At 43.3% G+C, this 8,186-nt stretch overlaps 1 pseudogene; it reads left to right on the top strand.

The window, feature by feature from the left end:
* Positions 1-539: 539 nt before the first annotated feature.
* Positions 540-7,955, top strand: LOC109768513 (disease resistance protein RGA5-like; annotated as a pseudogene).
* The last annotated feature ends 231 nt before the right edge of the window (positions 7,956-8,186 follow it).

The following is an 8,186-nucleotide window of genomic DNA, read 5'->3' as shown; positions in this document are numbered from 1 at the left end:
ACTTTTAATATAGACTACACATAGACTGAAATGAGTCAACAAACACACTAAATCGTTTCTATGTATATCCGATTTAGAAAAAAGTTAGAACATCTTATATTTGTGAATGGAGGGAGAAGGTGGTGACATGAAAACCAAAGTAGCTCTATTGACCTAAAACAGAGGCCGCACAAGGAAAAAGAAAATCCAGTAGTGATAGCATATTAAATGGAGAAGTAGCTTCTGTGATTTTGAACTGCATTTAAATTTCTAGCTTTGATGTTCTAATTCGAATGAATGTAGTGTATAAACGCTTGTAATCACCATCCCTCCAGTATATGTAAACGGTTGTAACTCCCGCCATGATCGATCACATTGTCTCCAAAGTGAAGAGTGCACTTCAAATTGTGGCTATGAAGACAGCAAACACTCTAGAATAAATTATCTATATCGATTATATAAGAGGGCAAAATTAGCTAGTTATAAACATAGTACAAAGATTTGTCTCTTGTCGACATTGCATTCAACTAACTAGATGATATAGATTTGTTCTAAAAGGAGGATTACCACCTGCCTCTGCGTACTAGGTGATATAGATACACTAGTTGCTGTGGGAGGTGCCTGCGCTATACTTGTCGGTGCGGGTGGATGCCTTGGTGTCATGGAAGGCAGCACAAGTGTCGGCCTCCCATTCAGAATGACTAGAATGAACTCCGGCAAGCTAATTAGGTAATCCCAAACTTGCTGCCCTTATATTACAGAGCAATTGTTGTTTCTGAAAAGGGGAGTACCCCGGCCTCTGTGCATCAGAAACATGAAAACAAGTTCAAGTCATTGAATACCAAAAAAAAGTAAAAATAAAACACGACCACAACCGGCCGGACACAAGATTACATAGCTCATCCACAAGTTCTACGAGTGGTCGTCTGCCAAATTGGTTGAATAAACAAGGTTGAGCTTCTGTTTTTTATGAACTTTCTCCTTGCCTGTGTTTTTTTTATATGTGTTAATGTTGGTTGTGAGCGTCCTAGTCATGCAGACAACGGGTGTGTGCTCATTGTGCTTGTATCTTCGATGCTTCATTTTGAGTCAATAAAGTCTAGTCTTTATCAAAAAGAAATGTGTATAAGCAATTAGTTTGTTCCACAATTTAAATGTGTTGGTGGATATGACGATTGAAGTACAAAGTAGAAAATCGATATAATTTAGCTTTTCTGAATGTCAGTTATGTGAATAGAAATAGATGTGAGTGTGGCATGTACTGTTAGTTATTTATTACATGCAACATCCATTGTGTAAATTAAATCGTTCTTTCTCGTCTATGTTTTTTCCCAGATGTTTCAATAGGAGGTAGAGGCAGAGAGATGGATGCCAGTATTAGTGTTTCTCTGGGTGCCATGAGACCCCTTCTTAAGAAGCTTCACATGATGCTAGGTCCTGATGGATGCAAGCTGACCAAGGGGGTCAATGATAGGTCGCAACTCCTCAAAGATGATCTTAAAGAAATATGCGCATACCTTGAAGATCTGATAGAGGTGGAGGACCCTCCCCTGGCGGCCAAGTGCTGGATGAAAGAGGCACAGGAGTTATCTTATGACATCCAAGATTGTATTGACAACTTTGTGCCCCCTGAGTTTCTTGGCTATAAATCTGACCACAAGATGACTCATGTTAAGATTCCCAAGAGGCTCAAGTGGCAGAAACATATTGAATATGCAGCTCCTGATGTGTCAGGACATTTTATCTCCAAAACCATTTGTGCTGATGTCATTCGTGCTCCCAGGAAGCTCAAGTGGTACCAACAGATGGTTGAAAAGGTATCAGAATTCAGGATCTATGCCGGGGAGGCAATCCAACGGTATGAGAGGTACCAGCTCCATTGTTGTAGCACCTCGGCGGCACTTAGATTTTCAGCCATTGGGCCTATGATGCCAATGCTGCCACTGCCCTGTGAGAAAACTTGTTCCGGCCTAGTAATTGATGCTCGGATGAGCAACTTTATCAACTCTTTGTTTAACGACGCGGATCAACAGCTCAAGGTAGTGTCTATTCATGGATCTGGGTGTCTTGGGAAAACAGTGCTTGCCAAAGTGTTGTACAATAAAATTGGGAGGAAATTCCATTGTCGGGCTTTCGTCCGGGTGTCCAAAAAGCCTGATATGAAGAGGCTTTTCTGCGACATGATATCACAATTCCAGCGGAAGCAACCCCAAGCAAGCCAAGACGCTTCCGATGAATTTCGCGTTACTGCTGAAAATATCAGGAATTATCTACATGGCAAGAGGTACTTATTTTCCACATGCAAATCGTATGTACTAGTTGTATTGCAAAGTATGTACTTATTTTCGACATGGTCCAGAATCGCATGTACTACATTAAATCCCTACAGGTTGCTCTTTTGTTTTTGACAAAAAAAGGCATGATGATATATAGTCAATTTCTGAAAAGATGTTTTTCAGACAAGCTTTACAGTGAGGTAGAAAAGCTCGATAGTAAGCTTTACAATGAGCTAGAAAAGCTTCAGTACATGTCTGTCGAGTAAACGGACATTAGTTTTAATCTTGATGATCACTAACTTGATGCTGGCAGTAACATTTAACTTCAGATTAATACCATATAAGTCCTGCACATGTATGGACTAAAAATTCTTTCTTTTCTAGCATATCTAACTGTTGTTACTTTTAGCCTGACACATAAATGTGACATGCGTGCATTCTTGACATGCAGATATCTACTTGTTGTTGATGATTTATGGGATACAGCAGCATGGGATGTTATTAATCAGCTTTTGCCCAAGTGTAGTCAAGGAAGCAGAATAATACCTCAGCATTGAAGACGTTGCATTAGCATGTTGCAGCGTTGACCCAGAACAAGTTTTTGAGGTGAATCCTTTGGATGATGATCACTCAAGGAAGCTATTCTTTGACAGGCTTTTTGGTTCTGAAAGTGACTGTCCTGAAGAACTGAAACAAGTTTCAATCTTTTAGCAAACCATCAGCTATTCTTTGGCATGCGGTGGTTTGCCGCTAGCCACCATCAGCATTGCTAGTCTTTTAGCAAACCAGCCTTCTGTATCAGTGGATTTACTGACACAGATACATGATTCGTTAGTGTCTTGTTTTTCATCAAATTCAAGTTCAGAAAGAACGAGACAAGTACTGAACCTCAGCTTCAACAGCCTTCCTCATTACCTCGACACATGCTTGCTCCAGCTCTGTATGTATCCAGAGGGCTCCATAATCTTCAAACATGACCTGGTCAGGCAATGGGTGGCTGAAGGGTTTCTTGCTGCAAGGGAAGGGAAAAATATGGAAGAAGTTGCAGGAATGTATTTCGATGAACTTGTTGATAGAGGATTTATCCAACCTGTGTCTATCAACTTCAACAATGAGGTGGTGTCCTGCACATTTCAGAACATGGTTCATGATCTTATTGCACATAAGTCTGCAGAAGAGAATTTCGTTGTGGTAGTATATCACAAGAAAGATTTTGGCACTTTCTCATAAGGTCCGTCGACTATCTCTCCAACTTGGTGATGCAAAGTATGCCAAGATACCAGCAAACATAAGAAAGTCACAAGTACGTTCACTTGAGGTTTTTGGATTATCAGAGTGCATGCCTTGCATTGGAGAGTTCAAGCTTGTTCGTGTTCTAAACCTTCAGCCATAATGGCGACCAAGACCGGTCCATAGATCTCTCTAGAGTATCAGAACTGTTCCATCTGAGATATCTGAAGATTGTATGTGATGTCTACATGGCCATCCAATATCTGCCACAATATTGAACAGAAGAGGTGACATGGAATCCCCTTGTCTCAACCCCTTATGCGTCTGGAAGTAGTGACCGATGTCATAGTTCACCTTAATTTCGACACTACCCTTATGGATGGCCATGTAGAGGGTCTAGTTCCTCATCTAGTTGATGGAGGGGTGTCCATTCTACATATGCTGATGGCACTATTCTATTCATGCAACATGACATGGCTAAGGCACGTAACATGAAACTTATCTTGTGTCTATTCGAACAATTGTCTGGCTTAAAAATCATTTTCATAAGAGCGAGGTGTTCTGTTTTGGGAAGGCCAAAGACGAGGAACATACATATATACAGACAATTGTTTGGATGCGAATTAGATGCTTTACCATTCAGTTACTTGGGTATTCCGATTCATCACCGTAAGCTATCCAATAAAGAATGGAAAGGTATTGAAGAACGAATTGAAAAAAAAACTCAGCTGCTGGAAGGGCAAGCTGATGTCATATGGACGGCTAGTTCTGATTAACTCAGTATTGACTAGCATGCCAATGTTTTTACTTTCGTTCTTCAAAATTCCGAAAGGGGTCCGAAAGCGACTTGTTTTCTTTAGATCTCGTTTCTTTTGGCAGTCTGATGAGGCCAAGAGGAAATACCGTCTCGCGCGATGGGATATCCTTTGTCGACCTAAAGACCAAGGGGGCCTCGGTATTGAAAACTTGGAAACTAAGAATAAATGCCTTATGAGCAAATGGTTGTACAGGTTAGAGACAGTGGCGGAGGGCATGTGGTCTCAAATCCTGCGCAATAAGTATTTGCACTCGAAAACGTTAGCCCAGGCTACCATCAGACCGACTGATTGGTCCTTGTGGAAGGGACTTATGAGAACGAAGGACATGTTCTTTCGTAGGGTCAAATTCTTGGTTGGCAACGGGATGTCAACAAGATTTTGGGAGGATACGTGGTTAGGAGAGACGCCTCTGGCCTTACAATATCCTACCCTCTACAATATTGTGCAACGTAAGGAGGATTACGTAGGTATCGTCCTTCAAACTATTCCCTTGAACATCCAGTTCAGACGTTCGTTAGTGGGTGAGAGATGGACAGCGTGGATGCACTTGGTTCGGAGATTGATTGAAGTTCGACTCTCCGACATGCCGGACTCAACACAATGGAAGTTAACTAAAAATGGGATATTTATGGTGAAATCTTTTTATACGGATCTGATTAATTCTGGCCCCCTCTCAAGGTCACTACATATATGGAAGGTTAAGTTTCCTTTGCGGATTAAAATTTTAATGTGGTTTGTCCACAAGCAAGTAATACTCACAAAGGACAACTTACTTAAGAGGCGATGGGTAGGCAACTCGCGGTGTTGTTTTTGTGCTCAGGATGAGACAATACAACATTTATTTCTTAAATGCCCACTTGCCAAGTTATTTTGAAAAACGATTCATATAGCTTTTAATATCAATCCTCCAGTAGATATTGTGTCTTTGTTTGGGACGTGGTTAGCTGGGGTTGAACAGATCACGGCAGCTCGTATTCGGATTGGAATATGCTCGCAATTATGGGCTATATGGAACTGCAGAAATGATATGATTTTTAACAGACAACACAACTTAACTTTTTTGCAGGTTATCTTCAGAGCTACAGCTTGGATCCGTACGTGGTCCTTACTCACTCCTATGGACTCCAGGGAGCCTTTGGTTACTAGGTGCAACCAATGGGAGATAGTGGCTCGGGTTATATTCAACCGGTTCAGATGGCGTTCGCATAATAGGATAGGAGTCTAGAGAGCGTATCCTTATTATTACCGTATCGGTTGTCTTTGTCCGCTTGTAATTTTCCGGTTTATGTATTTTGTTTTGCTCCGTTTGCGAGCTGTAAGACCTTTATGACGATACTTTATGGATTTTTAATAAAAAGGCCGCATGCATCATCATGATGTAGAGACCGGGGGTATGCCTCCATTACCAAAAAAAAAGTATGTGATGTCTGCGTAAAACTTCCAAACTATATGAGAGGGCTGCAATGTTTGGAAACACTGGATGTTATGGATACACCAAGAGGCACTTATGTTCCATGGGACATTATATATCTCTCACGCTTGTTGTACCTCAGTCTACCTCCTCACACAAATCTGCTGGATTGGTCTGTCGGTGACTATCTGAGCCTTTGCAAGCCGAACCACCTGCAGGATATTTGCATTTCTACTCCGCCTTCTTCTGATTCCGACCATCTGGAGAGAAGCATGTATGCTCTGGATTATTTAATGTATGAACATGACAGCCTGAAAACTGTAAAACTGGTGGTTCACGGCTCCTCGGCTAGCTATGGTGACGCTTCAAAAGCAAGAGTTTTGTGGATGTTGGATAAACCTAACCACCACACCCAGAGATTTGACGTCTCACCTCACAGCCCCGTCATATTTTGTGATATGCATTTGTGGAAGATCCAACTTGGCAACCTATGCATTCTGAAGATTGCAGTGGATGGACTGTATAAATGATGTTGATATTCTCAGAGGGTTGCCCGCCCTCACTGCTCTGTCGTTGTATGTGGAGAAGTCACCTAATATGAAGATAATCTTTGGCACAGCTGCTGGATTCACAGCTCTGAAGTACTTGAAGCTGAGGTTCATGAGTGGAATAGCTTGGCTAAAATTTGAGGCGGATGCAGTGCCTAATCTCTGGAAGCTCAGGCTCGTTTTCAATTCCATCCCCCGAATGGACCAACGACTTGAACTTTTTTCGGAGTCTGAGCAGTGCAAACAATATCGACATGGTACTGCATCAATCAGCATCGAGCATATGCCACGCCTTGGAGAGGTCTCCGCAAAATTTGGGGGTGCAGCTGCTGATCTGAAGTATGTGTCGAGGATAGGGATAGTTAGCAATCATCCGAGCAATGCTATAATCGACGTGCAACTAGTGGATTCTGGTTCCCATGGCGATAAAAGGTAGTGGCAGCGCCGAGCTACATGGTTGTCGTAACTGTTCAATTCTTCTACCCCAATTAACTGTTCATGGTTGTTGTAACCTGCAGGATATCAGCAAGGTCACCGGAGTCCACTTCCTGCGCGCTGCATGTTCCAGGTATAACTTTTCTAACAGACACAATTTGCCATCAGGATCATGTGATAAATTACCCGTCAATTAATTTGTCGACTTTTGTCAGGAGCGGGAGCTGGTGGAGAGGTCTCGTGGAGCAATATCATTCATGTGATAGGTCGTGACCTCTTCATCTATTGCCTCCACCGGCTGTCCAGGTGGGACTATGGCTCCATTGCCTCCCTCAACCATGACTTCAATTCTGTGGTTCGCAACGGGGACATCTACCGACTGCGTCGGAAGAATGGGGTCACAGAGTGCTGGCTCTACCTCTCTTGTGGTAATCCCCACGAGTGGGAGGCTTATGAGCCGTCCACTGGGCACTGGATCCATGTGCCCAAGATGCCACCGGCTGGAAGCTACATCTGGGGCGCGCTCGCTGTATGAACCGAGCTGCTGGTGTTTGGGGCCCACGGAAGGGTTGCCTTGAGATATAGCATCCTTACCAATTCATGGACATGGCTGGCTGATGCGATGTACCCCCCGCGGTACTTGTTTGGGTCAGCAAGTGTCGGTGAAAAGGCGTATGTCGCGGGAGGCGCTGATTCTTCTCATAATATATTGAGCTCCGCAGAGATGTACGACTCAGAGACACATACTTGGACACCCCTTCCCAGCATGAATAGCGCTAGGTACAGATGCTCTGCCGCGTTCATGGACGGCAAGTTCTATGTGATCGGTGGTCTTAGCAGTAGCCACGAGTTATTGACATGCGGTGAGGAGTATGACTTGAACCAGCGGTCATGGAGGCTCATCGACAACATGTCTCAGGGGCTCAACGAGACAGATGAGGGAGCCCCTCTGTGCCTTGCAGTTGTCAACAATGAGATTTATGCTGCTGATTACAGAGAGAATGATTTGAAGCAGTATGATAAGCTGGACAACAAGTGGATCACTCTTGGAAAATTGCCTGTACAGTCTAAGCAAGGGGGCAGGGACATGGGTTTCCGAGCATGTGGTGACCGGCTGACTGTTATTGAGCCTCCAAACAATTCTAGTGATGAAAAGGTGGTTGAGCTTCATTCATGGACCCCGGATGGGCATCTGCCTGTTTGGGATTTGGTTGCCACACGGCCATACTTGGGATGGGTTGCTGAGTCCACGGAATAAATACTGAATGCTGATTTCTGCCCAGTTTCAGACCTTAGTTTGTATTAACTGGACATCTATCTATCTGCTGAGCGGCAGCAGTCTCTATCATGCAACCCTTGACTCCAGACACAAGTGTTTTCCACTGCTGATGAGTCAATTTGGCTGCAACAAAGGCATGTCTTCTCTATTATAAATCAGGTGCGCACCTCATACACTGTAGTCTATTTTGTTTTTACCCAGTTTGCTCAA

This window comes from Aegilops tauschii, chromosome 7 (assembly GCF_002575655.3).
Source record: "Aegilops tauschii subsp. strangulata cultivar AL8/78 chromosome 7, Aet v6.0, whole genome shotgun sequence".
Classification (NCBI taxonomy): domain Eukaryota; kingdom Viridiplantae; phylum Streptophyta; class Magnoliopsida; order Poales; family Poaceae; genus Aegilops; species Aegilops tauschii.
The sequence above is the reverse complement of the archived record's forward strand: the minus strand, read 5'-3'. Positions and strand labels throughout refer to the sequence as shown.